The following is a 14855-nucleotide window of genomic DNA, read 5'->3' as shown; positions in this document are numbered from 1 at the left end:
ACTTCAGAGTGGTACGTAATCCTGTCTTGGAAGTCCTGTTGCTAGACAACAATGAACCTACGAGCTATGGAGAAGCGATGGTGGGCCCGGATTCTGATAAATGGCCCGAGGCCATAAAATCCGAGAGAGGATCCATGTATGAAAACAAAGTGTAGACTTTGGCAGAACGGCTCGATTGTCGTAAGGCTATTGAGTACAGATGGATTGTTAAAAGGAAGACAGACAATGATGGTAAATGTCACCATTAAGAAAGCTCGACTTGTCGTTAAGATGTTTTCCGACAAGTTCAAGGAGTTGACTACGATGAGACTTTCTCACTCGTAGCGATGCTAAGAGTCTGTTGGAATTATATTAGCATTATTTATGAAATCTTGCAGATAGGATGTCAAACATTGTTTCCTCGACGATTTTCTTGAGGAAAGGTTGTATGTGATACAACCGGAAGGTTTTGTCAATCCTGAAAGATGCTAATAAGTATGCAAAGCTCCATCAATCCTTCTAAGGACTGGAGTAAGCATCTCAGAGTTGGAATGTATGCTTTGATGAGATGATCAAAGATTTTGGGTGTATACAAAGTTTATGAGAAACTTGTATTTCCAAAGAAGTGAGTGGGAGCACTATAGAATTTCTGATGAATATATGTTGTTGACATATTGTTGATCAGAAATGACGTAGAATTTCTGGAAAGCATATAGGGTTATTTGGAAAGTGTTTTTCAATGGAAATCCTGGATTAAGCTACTTGAACATTGAGCATCAAGATCTATAAGGATAGATCAAAACGCTTAATGGTACTTTCAAATGAGCACATACCTTAACATGTCTTGAAGGTGTTCAAGATGGATCAGTCAAAGAAGGAGTTCCTGCCTGAGTTGTAAGGTATGAAGTTAAGACTTAAAGCTCGACCACGGCAGAAGAAAGAGGAAGGACGAAGGTCGTCCCCTATGCTTTTGTCATAGGCTCTATACGGTATGCCATGCTGAGTACCGCACCTGACGTGTGTCTTGCCACATATCTGGCAAGAGGGTACAAAGGTAATCTAGGAGTAGATCACCAGATAGCGGTCTAAATTATCCTTAGAGGAATAAGGATATGTTTCTCGGTTATGGAAGTGATAAAGAGTTCGACGTAAAGAGTTACGTCGATGCAAGCTTAACACCTATCCGGATAGCTTTGAGTAGAGATACCGGATACGTATAATGGAATAGCTCCAAGTAGAACGGTTATTTGAAATGGCTCCAAATGTAGCGTAGTAGTTGCATCTACAAGATGACATAGAAATTTGCGAAGTACATACGGATCTGAATGTTGCAGACCCGTTGACTGAAACCTCTCTCACAAGCATAACATGATCAAACCCAGAACTCTTTGGGTGTTAGTCACATGGGGATGTGACCTTGAGTGTTAATCACATATCGATGTGAACTGGATTATTGACTCTAGTGCAAGTGGGAGACTGTTGGAAATATGCCCTAGAGGCAATAATAAATTGGTTATTATTATATTTCCTTGTTCATGATAATCGTTTATTATCCATGCTAGAATTGTATTGATAGGAAACTCAGATACATGTGTGGATACATAGACAACACCATGTCCCTAGTAAGCCTCTAGTTGACTAGCTCGTTGATCAATAGATGGTTACAGTTTCCTGACCATGGACATTGGATGTCGTTGATAACGGGATCACATCATTGGGAGAATGATATGATGGACAAGACCCAATCCTAAGCCTAGCACAAAGATCGTGCAGTTCGTATGCTAAAGCTTTTCCAATGTCAAGTATCATTTCCTTAGACCATGAGATTATGCAACTCCCGGATACCGTAGGAATACTTTGGGTGTGCCAAACGTCACAACGTAACTGGGTGGCTATAAAGGTACACTACAGGTATCTCCGAAAGTGTCTGTTGGGTTGGCACGAATCGAGACTGGGATTTGTCACTCCGTGTGACGGAGATGTATCTCTGGGCCCACTCGGTAGGACATCATCATAATGTGCACAATGTGATCAAGGAGTTGATCACGGGATGATGTGTTACGAAACGAGTAAAGAGACTTGCCGGTAACGAGATTGAACAAGGTATCGGGATACCGACGATCGAATCTCGGGCAAGTACAATACCGCTAGACAAAGGGAATTGTATACGGGATTGATCGAATCCTCGGCATCGTGGTTCATCCGATGAGATCATCGTGGAACATGTGGGAACCAACATGGGTATCCAGATCCCGCTGTTGGTTATTGACCGGAGAACGTCTCGGTCATGTCTGCATGGCTCCCGAACCCGTAGGGTCTACACACTTAAGGTTCGATGACGCTAGGGTTATAAAGGAAGTTTGTATGTGGTTACCGAATGTTTTTCGGAGTCCCGGATGAGATCCCGGACGTCACGAGGAGTTCCGGAATGGTCCGGAGGTAAAGATTTATATATGGGAAGTCCTGTTTTGGTCACCGGAAAAGTTTCGGGGTTTATCGGTAACGTACCGGGACCACCGGGAGGGTCCCGGGGGTCCACCAAGAGGGGCCACCAGCCCCGGAGGCCTACATGGGCCAATAGTGGGAAGGGACCAGCCCCTAGGTGGGCTGGGGCACCTCCCACCAAGGCCCAAGCCGCCTCCAAGAGGGAAGGGGGCAAACCCTAGGGCAGATGGGCCCTAAGGCCCACCCCAGGTGCGCCTCCCCTCTCCCCCTTGTGGCCGCCACCCAGATGGGATCTGGGGGCTGCCGCCACCCCTAGGGAGGGAACCCTAGGTGGGGGCGCAGCCCCTCCCCTTCCCCTATATATACTTGAGGTTTGGGCTGCCCAACACACATGAGTTCCTCTCCTTCTTGGCGCAGCCCTACCCCTCTCCCTCCTCGTCTCTTGCGATGCTTGGCGAAGCCTTGCTGGAGTACCACGCTCCTCCACCACCACCACGCCGTTGTGCTGCTGCTGGATGGAGTCTTCCTCAACCTCTCCCTCTCTCCTTGCTGGATCAAGGCATGGGAGACGTCACCGCGTTGTATGTGTGTTGAACACGGAGGTGCCGTCCGTTCGGCACTAGGATCTCCGGTGATTTGGATCACGACGAGTATGACTCCTTCAACCCCGTTCTCTTGAACGCTTCCGCTTAGCGATCTACAAGGGTATGTAGATGCACTCTCCTTCCCCTCGTTGCTGGTTTCTCCATAGATAGATCTTGGTGACACGTAAGAAAATTTTGAATTTCTGCTACGTTCCCTAACAGTGGTATCAGAGCTAGGTCTATGCATAGTTTCTATGCACGAGTAGAACACAAAGTAGTTGTGGGCGTTGATTTTGTTCAATATGCTTACCGTTACTAGTCCAATCTTGATTCGGCGGCATTGTGGGATGATGCGGCCCGGACCGACCTTACACGTACTCTTACGTGAGACTGGTTCCACCGACTGACATGCACTAGTTGCATAAGGTGGCTAGCGGGTGTCTGTCTCTCCCACTTTAGTCGGATCGGATTCGATGAAAAGGGTCCTTATGAAGGGTAAATAGCAATTGGCATATCACGTTGTGGTTTTTGCGTAGGTAAGAAACGTTCTTGCTAGAAACCCATAGCAGCCACGTAAAACATGCAAACAACAATTAGAGGACGTCTAACTTGTTTTTGCAGGGTATGCTATGTGATGTGATATGGCCAAGAAGAATGTGATGAATGATATGTGATGTATGAGATTGATCATGTTCTTGTAATAGGAATCACGACTTGCATGTCGATAAGTATGACAGCCGGCGGGAGCCATAAGAGTTGTCTTAATTTATTTATGACCTGCGTGTCAACATAAACGTCATGTAATTACTTTACTTTATTGCTAACCATTAGCTATAGTAGTAGAAGTAATAGTTGGCGAGACAACTTCATGAAGACACGATAATGGAGATCATGATGATGGAGATCATGGTGTCATGCCGGTGACGATGATGATCAAGGAGCCCCGAAGATGGAGATCAAAAGGAGCAACAAGTAACAAAAGTAAATAAGGTGCAGCAAGGTGGCCCAATCTTTTTTGTAGAAAAGGACAAGCTGGACAAATTCTTATATAAGGAAAAGAGCTCCCGAGGACACATGGGAATATCGTCAAGCTAGTTTTCATCACGCTCATATGATTCGCGTTCGGTACTTTGATAATTTGATATGTGGGTGGACCGGTGCTTGGGTGTTGTTCTTACTTGAACAAGCATCCCACTTATGATTAACCTCTATTGCAAGCATCCGCAACTACAACAAAAGTATTAAGGTAAACCTAACCATAGCATGAAACATATGGATCCAAATCAGCCCCTTACGAAGCAACGCATAAACTAGGGTTTAAGCTTCTGTCACTCTAGCAACCCATCATCTACTTGTTACTTCCCAATGCCTTCCTCTAGGCCCAAATAATGGTGAAGTGTTATGTAGTCGACGTTCACATAACACCACTAGAGGTTAGACAACATACATCTCATCAAAATATCGAACGAATACCAAATTCACATGACTACTAATAGCAAGACTTCTCCCGTGTCCTCAGGAACAAACGTAATTACTCACAAAGCATATTCATGTTCATAATCAGAGGGGTAATAGTATGCATAAAGGATCTGAACATATGATCTTCCACCAAGTAAACCAACTAGCATCAACTACAAGGAGTAATCAACACTACTAGCAACCTACTAACACCAATCCCGGACTTAGAGACAAGAATTGGATACAAGAGATGAACTAGGGTTTGGAGATGAGATGGTGCTGGTGAAGATGTTGATGGAGATTGCCCTCTCCTGATGAGAGGAGCGTTGGTGATGACGATGGTGATGATTTCCCCCTCCCGGAGGGAAGTGTCCCTGGCAGAACAGCTCTGCCGGAGCCCTAGATTGGTTCCGCCAAGGTTCCGCCTCGTGGTGGCGGAGTCTTGTCCCGAAAGGTTGCTTATGATTTTTTTTCTCATCGAAAGACTTCATATAGGAGAAGATGGGCATCGGAGAGCCAACAGGGGGCCCACGAGGTAGGGGGCGCGCCCAGGGGGGAGGGGCGCGCCCCCCACCCTCGTGAGCAGGGTGTGGGCCCCCTGGCCTTCATCTTTGGCGACGATTTTTCTTTATTTATTTTAAGATATTCCGTGGAGTTTTAGGACTTTTGGAGTTGCGCAGAATAGGTCTGCAATATTTGCTCCTTTTCCAGCCAGAATTCCAGCTGCTGGCATTCCCCCTCTTCATGGTAAACCTTGTAAAATAAGAGAGAATAGCCATAAGTATTGTGACATAACGTGAAATAACAACCCATAATGCAATAAATATTAACATAAAAGCATGACGCAAAATGGACGTATCACTCCTCGGGGGGATACCAGAACTACTCCAGCACCAGAACCGTTCAGCATCTTGGATCCGTCAAAGAACATGGTCCAGTGTTCAGAGTGAACCTGAGTCGGCAGTTGTTGTTCAATCCACTCGGCGAGGAAATCTGCTATTGCTTGGGACTTGATAGATTTCTTTGCCTCAAACTTTATATCCAAGGGAAGGAGTTCAATCGCCCATTTGGCCACTCGACCGGTTGCATCTCTGTTGTGCAGAATCTTTGACAATGGAGCGTCGCTGACGACTGTAACAGAGTGATCTGAGAAATAGTGTGCAACCTTCTTCGTGGTCATGTAAATCCCATAGAAAAGCTTCTGATAATGAGGATATCTCTGCTTTGACGGGGTCAGGACTTCAGAAATATAATAAACTGGGCGTTGAACCTTATAAGATTTTCCTTCTTCTTCCCGCTCGACCGTAAGTACTGTACTGACGACTTGTCCAGTGGCTGCTATATAAAGCAGTAGAGGCTCTTTGCTGATTGGAGCAACAAGCACCGGCTGGGTGGAAAGCAGGGTTTTCAGCTCTGCAAACGTTGCATCAGCTTCTGGGGTCCACTCGAACTTGTCTGATTTCTTCATCAGTTGGTAAAGAGGCAACGCCTTTTCACCGAGGCGAGAAATGAATCGACTTAGGGCGGCCAAGCAACCAGTAAGCTTCTGGACATCATGCACATGCACAGGGCATTTCATTCGGAGTATAGCGCCTACTTTCTCTGGGTTAGCGTCGATTCCTCGTTCGGACACAAGAAAACTGAGTAACTTTCCGCCTGGAACTCCAAACGTGCACTTTGATGGGTTGAGCTTGATATCATACCTTCTGAGGTTGGCAAAGGTTTCAGCAAGGTCAGACAGTAGGTTAGAACCTTTACGTGACTTGACCACAATGTCATCCATGTATGCTTCCACATTCCGACTGATCTGAGTGAGCAGGCACTTCTGAATCATCCGCATGAATGTGGCTCCGGCGTTCTTCAAACCGAATGGCATTGTGACATAACGGAAGCACCCAAACAGGGTGATGAAAGCTGTATTTATTTCGTCGGGTCCGTACAGACGGATCGGGTGGTACCCGGAGTAGGCGTCCAAAAAGGACAAACGCTCGCACCCTGCAGTCGAGTCGACTATCTGATCGATGCGAGGGAGAGGGAAGTGATCTTTCGAGCAGGCCCGATTGATATGCTTGAAATCAATGCACATGCGAAGTGAGTCGTCCTTCTTTGGGACCATGACAACATTGGCTAACCACTCGGAGTGGTAAATCTCTCGGATAAACTCAGCTGCCAAAAGCCAAGGCACCTCTTCACCAATTGCCTTTCTTTTCTGGACGTCGGACCGCCGAAGATGCTCTTTGACCGGTTTCACCTTCGGGTCGACTCACAAACGGTGCTCAGCCAGTCCCCTGGGAACACCCAGCATGTCAGAAGGTTTCCATGCAAAGATGTCCCAGTTCTCACGGAGGAACTGGATGAGCGCTTCTTCCTATTTGGAGTCGAGTGTGGTTGAAATGTGAGTCGGAGCTGCATTTGGATCCGTCAGGTGGATGTGAATCGACTTCGTTTCACCAGACGACTGGAATGCTGAATTTGTGGCTGGCTTCTTGGCTCGCAGCAAGTCACTCGGATCTGCATTTTTCTGGTATTCTTGCAATTCTACCACGGCCATCTGGGCATCAGCGATCTTTGAGCCCTTCTGGAAGCACTCTTCTGCCTTCTTCCGATTACCAGAGATAGTGATCACTCCTCCGGGGCTAGGCATCTTCAGTTTGAGATACACGTAACATGGTCGAGCCATAAACCGTGCATAAGCTGGCCTGCCCAGAATTGCATGATAAGCACTCTGGAAATCCACAACTTCAAATGTAAACTTTTCTTTGCGGTAATTTTTGGAATCACCGAAAACTACGCCGAGTGAAATCTGACCGAGTGATGCAGCCTTCTTACCTGGAATGACCCCATGGAAGCTCATATGGCTTTTGCTGAGTCTGGACATCGGAATGCCCATTCCTTTCAACGTCTCTGCATACAGTATGTTCAGGCCATTGCCACCGTCCATTAGGACCTTTGTCAGTCGAGTGCCTTCGACCACCGGGTCGACCACCAGTGCTTGCCTCCCAGGGGTGGCTATGTGCGCTGGATGGTCAGACTGGTCGAATATAATGGCAGTCTGTGACCATTTCAAGTAACTAGGTGTCACCAGAGCGACCATGTTCACTTCCCTGTTGATGACTTTCAATCGACTCTTGCTCTCAACATCAGCAAAAATCATCAGAGTGGAATTCACGTGGGGATAGCCATCATCATCCTCATCCTCAGCCTTGTCTGCTTCCTTCTCCTTTTCCTTGGGCTGTTTCTCTCGGAACTGCTGAATTAGGAGCCGACACTGCCGAGTGGTGTGCTTCGGGTAAATGAAATTACCTTCTTCATCTTTTTTGGTGTGGATATGGCATGGCAGATCCAACACGTCATTTCCATCTTGATCTTTTACTTTCTTGGGGTTCCATGGCCCTTTGGGCTTCCCCTTGAACTTTCCTTGAACCACAGCCAAGGCTTCACCCGGAGCGGCTGGCTCGGCCTTGCGCTTCTGTTTCTGACTGGAGTTTCCTCCCCCGGCTTCATGGGCGACTGCTTTGTGCTTGCCGCTCCGGAGTCGCTCTTCTTCTTCACCATTGGCATACTTGGTGGCAATTTCCATCATCCGAGCCAGAGTCATATTTCCTATCCGGCCGAACTTCATATTCAACTCTCGATACCTGACGCCTTCCTTAAAGGCACAAATTGCCTGATGATCCGACACATCTTCTACCATGTGGTGTAGGGTGATCCATCTCTGGATATAATCCCTCAAAGTTTCATTCGGCTTCTGAACACAACACTGTAGTTCTGTCAAACCTGCCGGTCGTTTGCAAGTGCCCTCGAATGTTCTGACAAACACTCGGGCGAGATCTTCCCAAGTATAGATGCTGCCCGGCGCTAACTGATTCAGCCATGCTCTAGCCGAGCCCTCCAACATCAGAGGAAGGTGTTTCATGGCCACTTCATCATTGCCGCCACCAATCTGGACGGCCACTCGGTAATCCTCAAGCCAAGTGTCAGGCTTGGACTCTCCGGTGAACTTGCTAACTCCAGACGCCAATCTGAAGTTGGGGGAAATCACCACAGCTCTGATAGCTCTGCTGAAGCATTCTGGACTAGAGACATGCACCCTGTTGCTGGTTTGTGGCTCTCTGTCATGGCCCTCTCGGTGAGCTCTGTTTCTGTCGACCAAGCCCTGCACGAGAATAGATCTCGCATCAAAGCCTAGCTCCTCGGGGTCGACTGGAATACCTCGCCCAATACTGTGAGGGCGTCTGTCTTCATGCTGCCGGGGCATGTACGACCCGCTCCTTGGGGGAGGCGTGGGCACTTGACGACGATCATCACGATCGACTCGGCGATCATACTGCTCTCGGTTTCTGTACTGATCTCATCAATTCCCATGTCCCTCACGCCTCAGAGGCGATCTTGGGCTATGGGCCGACTAAAATGTGTCTGCCATCACGGATCTGCTGTGGATCCTATCCCGCGACTGAGATACAATCGTATTCTGTTCTCCCGCCGCCCAGAGCAAGGGTCGGATCTGCACCAGACCTTGACCAGCTTCTGACTGGGAGGGTTGGATCGACTCCACTATCTGGGCAGCAGCAGCCAAATTCTGGATTGGGGTTCGGTATACCTGAGTCGGAGGAGGAAAAAGCTGGCGTCGACTGGACTCGGGAGCGCGCTGCCGAGCACGATCGTCGAGTGCGTGCTGGAGGTTCTCCAGTCGAGTGCGCTTAGCCAAGTTGGCCAAGCGCGCCTGCTCCAAGGCCTGGGCCTTAGGGGTTTCTCCAACTATAGGAGTATGCAATGCATCCATGTTCCGGCGGTGAAGTTCCTCCCTTTGCTGCGAGGAGAGGGGTTTGGGGCGGTACTCCTTGTGAACGCGCGACGGATCGCTGTTCCCATTGCCTCCGTCTTCACGGTTGAAGCCAGGAGAGTTGCGTGGTCCATTGACCATCAGAACTTCAGCTGTTGGGTCGCTGCTGTCGCACTCGGATGCGGTCTCTACGGAGCCAGTCGACAGATCGAACAGACCGTAGAGAGTTTCGTCGGGCTCGATCGCCGTGACTTGAGGGGTGGCCGACTGGCGGGCCACCGCATGCTTCACCCACCGCTGAAGCCTCGACTGACCAGAGCGTTTGCTCCGGCTGGTCGCATGGAGGGGGAAAGCTGCTGGAGTCGACTGATACTGGGTCGACGGTTGCCGCAGGAGGACGCCGCGGACGCACGCGCGAAAGTGCGTTGCCCCGCGGGCGGGGAGCGCGTCGACGTTGAGTGGAGCCTCCTGAAGCCAAGCGGAGTCGTCGGCGACAAATACGAGCGCGCCGAGATGGATCTCGCAGTCCTCAGCCAAACCTCCGCCTGAAACCATGATGAGGGGGATCGGAAAAATTGCAACTTCTCCAACAAGTCGCTAAGACACCTGCCCCACGGTGGGCACCAACTGTCGTGGTTCTAAGACTGACAGTAGAATAGGGGGTAGGTATGAGGAGGCAAGATCCTAGCTATGGAGTAGTTGTACACACGAGTTTTACGAGTTCAGGCCCTTCTCGGAGAAAGTAATAGCCCTACGTCTCGGTGCCCTGAGGCGGTCGACTGGATTATATGTGTGTGTGAGTTTACAAAAGATGTGAACCCTTGTCCCACAGGAGGGGGTGGCTTATATAGAGTGCGCCAGGACCCCTGCTCCCCTCTGTTACACAGGGTTCAATGTTCATAAAGGAGGAGCGTTACTAGTAACGCCCGCAGTAAAGTGTTATAAATGCCCATAAAGCTATGATTTAAGTCCTGACCATTGCAGAGTGGAAGGCTTCTCATCTTCTGGTGGTCGAGTAAGTACATCTTCATGGTCGAGTGGATGATGGTTTCTCTTCGACTGCTTCTGATTCTTTGCAGAGATGTCCTTGGGGAGGGTATGTTGGACAGATCCATGACCCTACCCTAGGTACATAGCTTCATCAATGGCAACTTAACATGTTTCCCCATGGCAATTATTTGGTCATGTTTGATGTCATTTTAGTTCCGTTCCACTAATAGTTATATGGCAGTGAGGTGATCATTGCGTTTAGTAACTACTCCCTTCGTGGTAAACTTATCATGTGTTGATGATACGTCATTTTTATGGTGTTTTTGCCATGGAAACTTAAGATGTGTTGTTTTGCCATGTCAATTTGGAGTTATATTCACATGCTAGTCAACACTTGCCATGGCAACTTAACATGTGTTGCCATGGCAAGTGTAGATGTTTTTCCCAAACGCTCGACCATGGCGAATTGGCAATTATAGCCATATTACAACTTAAGTTGTTTTTCCATGGCAACTTTTATATTCCTTTTTTATACATGACATGTTTTTAAAGATGATTTTTTGCCATACCAAAGTTGTATTTTCTGACCATGGCATTTTTTTTGTTTGACCCATGGAAAATTCTTTTTCGAACCATTGCAAATTTACTTCACACTTCACCTTTCTTTAACCATGACAAAGTTATTATTTGTGACCATGGCAATTTTGTTAGAGACCATCACAAATTTAGTATCTTTGGCCATGGCAAATTTACTCATTTTTAATTGTGGACAAAGTTTCTCCTATGACCATGGCAACTTTACTTTTTGAAAAACGGAAATTTACTTTCATCTCTTAGGGAAATTTTGCTTTTTATGAACTATGGCGATTTTCACTAACCAATCCAAATTAGTTAACTAGACCATTGTAGTTTGTAAGTAGCACGGCTATTTTAATTATATTTTTAGACCATGGAAAATTAAGCAATTGACTATGGGAAAATTTATTTCGATGAACCATGGCAAATTAAGCAATTGACCATATCAAATTTAGTTTATGTATCATGGCAAATTTTAGTAATTGACCATGGAAAATTTAGTTTATGGATCATGGCAAACTTAGTTTCATGTATCATGGCAAATTAAGTTTATTGCCCGTGGCAATTTTATTGTTCTCATGACAATATTAAAAAAATCAAAACATTTTTGCAATTTAGTTGTTGCTTTCTTATTTGAGCATCATGGAAAATTATTGTTATAAATCATGGCATTTTTAGTGTATAGACCATGGCAAAATTTTGGATAATTTTCATTTTTTAATTTAAACCTTGGCAAATTTATTTATTTTTAGCACAACGAATGTTTTTGGGTTATTTTCTCATACACGGAAAATTTCTCATACAAAACATGAAAATTAAAATTAAAATACCACAGGAATTTTTATTTATGAATCTGCCATGGCAATTTTTTGTTCAAATTTTTTATTTTTATTTTGCTCATTCTATATTTTTCCATGGTAATTTTTGCCATGTCATTTTTCTGAACTTATTTTTTACCATGGCAATTCTAGAAATTTTCCATGTGATCATTATCGGTGTTGTTATTAGAATATTACTTTTTATATAGCTTGGCATTTTGTTTGGCTAACAACATAACAAATTTCCCCTGGTGAATCTTGGCTCAGTTTTGTCTAATTTTTTTGCTTAGGTAATTAGTGAGAGAACTCCACAGTATAAATCAGAATGCACAAAAGTCTCAGTTTTTTGTGTAGCTATTCAAAATGAGGTAAAGTTTTTTGTTTGGACCTTCTTTTGCAGTATAAATTAGAGTTGAGCAAAATATGTGTCATACAATTTTGTTGTATTTTGTCTAGCTATTAAAAATGAGGTCCAAACAAGAATTTTTAAGTGTTGAGGTGTGACAAAAAAATACTGGGCCATTTTGTCCTAATTGGAGGCTGTTAAGGCCCAGTCGGAGTTTGTTTTTGTCTTGCAGGGGGACTGTTCACGCGGGACCCTGTGGCGATTTCGGGAGTCCCATGTAGTTGTCACGTCAGGGGTTCGTGCTACAAGTAGATCGTATCGAACGATTTCGTTCAATTGTTCGCTCCTCCCCTGGCGAACCTTTCGTTCGGTCCGGGAGATCTCCAAACCGAATGTCATGTGGACATCGGGGTCCCTTTTTTGCGGGGATTTTCTGTTACAGGTATTGGCCTCTCTTTCCCTTAAAAAGTTGTATTGGCTTCTCTTTCACTACATTGCTTATGTATACATGCATGACTGATCTGTTATACTGGAATGGCGCGGTGCTGTAGTTGACAGCGTCCATCGCATTAAAGTAGAGCCAAGGCGGGACATGCTCTGTTATACCGGAGCTGCGCACGGGTGCGGGAGGACAACCAATATGTACCATGCAAAATACTCCCTCGGTTCCTAAATATAAGTATTTTTAAAGATTCCACTATGAAGTACTCCTACATACAAAGCAAAATAAATGAATCTACATTTTAAAATATAACTATATACATCTATATATAATTTGTAATGGAATCTGTAAAAAGACTTACATTTAGGAACGGAGGGAGTGCATGTCTCGTACATAAACGTCGCTCTGGATAATTTGTTCAACTGATATTTAACCTTTTGGTTCAGAGCACTTTGATTCTTTGGCCACATGGATTGTGTACGTGATGCCTTTCTATGTGATGTTTTTTGTTCAGAAGAGTGTGGAAACTTAATTCATTCTGAAGAACCACTAAGTGCTCATTTCGACCATTCAGTACTCTTTATATATACTCACTCGTCCCAAATTACGTGTCTTGGATTTGTCTAATACGGATGTACGGATGTAAGTACATCTGTATCTAGACAAATCTAGTACAAGTAATTTGAGACAGAGGTAACACTATCCAAAAGCTTTTAGGAAGATGGATTTTTCTTTGATTCCTGTAGTACCATATTCCATACATAGATCATCTTTCTCTACTATCTGATTCTTCCCATGTAGATGTTGGGGAGAATTTTCCTTGCATTGTCGAACAATTATAAACTACGTAGTGTAATCTTCTTCCCATGTAGTGTAATCTCAATCTCTGAATGATGCTGGTTTAAGATGAGACGATAATCTACGTTGAACAATGATGCTAGTCTAAATCCAACATTGTGTAATCTCTGAATCTTCCCTCGTAGATACATAGATATCATTGTGCATGGCTCATCTAGGTTGTGACTGTTACATAATGAATTTCACCCAAATATCCATCACTACTCCATGCCTATGCTTTCATAATATTGTCTTTGCTCAAGTTACTATTACTATTGATGTTACACTTGTTACAAAGCTGCTACTTTTACTACTACTATTGCTCTATTGTTTCCACTGCTATCATATTACTGTGCTATTAATAAATTGCTGCAAGGAAGTGATTTCTCAGTTATGGTCGAATTGACAACTCAACTACTAAGGCTTATAAATATTTTTGGCTCCCCTATATGGAATCAATAAATTTGGATGAAATACTACCCTCAAAGACTGCTGCGACCCCCGGTACTTGTGGGTCATCACACTTGAAAGGATCGAGAAGAGGTGTCTAGAGGGGGGGGGGTGTGAATAGACTCTAAGCAAGAAAAGTTATAATTTTTAATTTCTTTGATTTGAAGTGGAGTTTTAGCACAAGTTTAAACATTCACAATACATATCAAACAAGCATGACAAGAGTATATGAGCAGCGGAAAGTAAAGCATGCAAGTTGCAAGAATGTAAAGAGATGGGATTGGAGTGTGCAAGCACAATTGGAGACATGGAGATTTTTGGCGTGGTTCCGATAGGTGGTGCTATCGTACAGCCACGTTGATGGAGACTTCAACCCATGAAGGGTAACGGTTGCGCGAGTCCAAGGAGGGCTCCACCCACGAAGGGTCCACGAAGAAGCAACCTTGTCTATCCTACCATGGCCATCGCCCACGAAGGACTTGCCTCGCTAGGGTAGATCTTCACGAAGTAGGCGATCTCCTTGCCCGTACAAACTCCTTGGTTCAACTCCACAATCTTGACGGAGCCTCCCAAGTGACACCTAACCAATCTAGAAGACACCACTCTCCAAAAGGTAATAGATGGTGTGTTGATGATGAACTCCTTGCTCTTGTGCTTCAAATGATAGTCTCCCCAACACTCAACTCTCTCTCATAGATTTGGATTTGGTGGAAAGATTATTTAAGTGGAAAGCAAGTTGGAGAAGGCTAGAGATTAAGATTTATGTGGTTGGAATGGAATATCTTGACCTCAACACATGAGTAGGTGGTTCTTTCTCAGAAAATGTATGCTAGAAGTGTAGGCATGTTCTGATGGCTCCCCTCATGAATGAAGAGTCGGTGGAGGGGTATATATAGCCTCCACACAAAATCTAACCGTTACACACAAATCACCAAAATCGGTGGGACCGAATCAGAAAACTCGGTCAGATCGATTCAGTTCATAATGTGACTGTTAGGCATTTCGGTGGGACCGATATGATCAACTCGATGGGACCGATGTGCTAGGATTAGGGTAAAACCTCATCTCGGTTTGACCAATTACACAAACTTGGTGGGACCGATTTTGGTAATAGGCTAACCAGAGAGTTGGTCAGGCAAACTCGGTG

Source organism: Triticum dicoccoides, chromosome 4A, assembly GCF_002162155.2.
Source record: "Triticum dicoccoides isolate Atlit2015 ecotype Zavitan chromosome 4A, WEW_v2.0, whole genome shotgun sequence".
Classification (NCBI taxonomy): domain Eukaryota; kingdom Viridiplantae; phylum Streptophyta; class Magnoliopsida; order Poales; family Poaceae; genus Triticum; species Triticum dicoccoides.
This window is presented reverse-complemented; position numbering follows the sequence as displayed.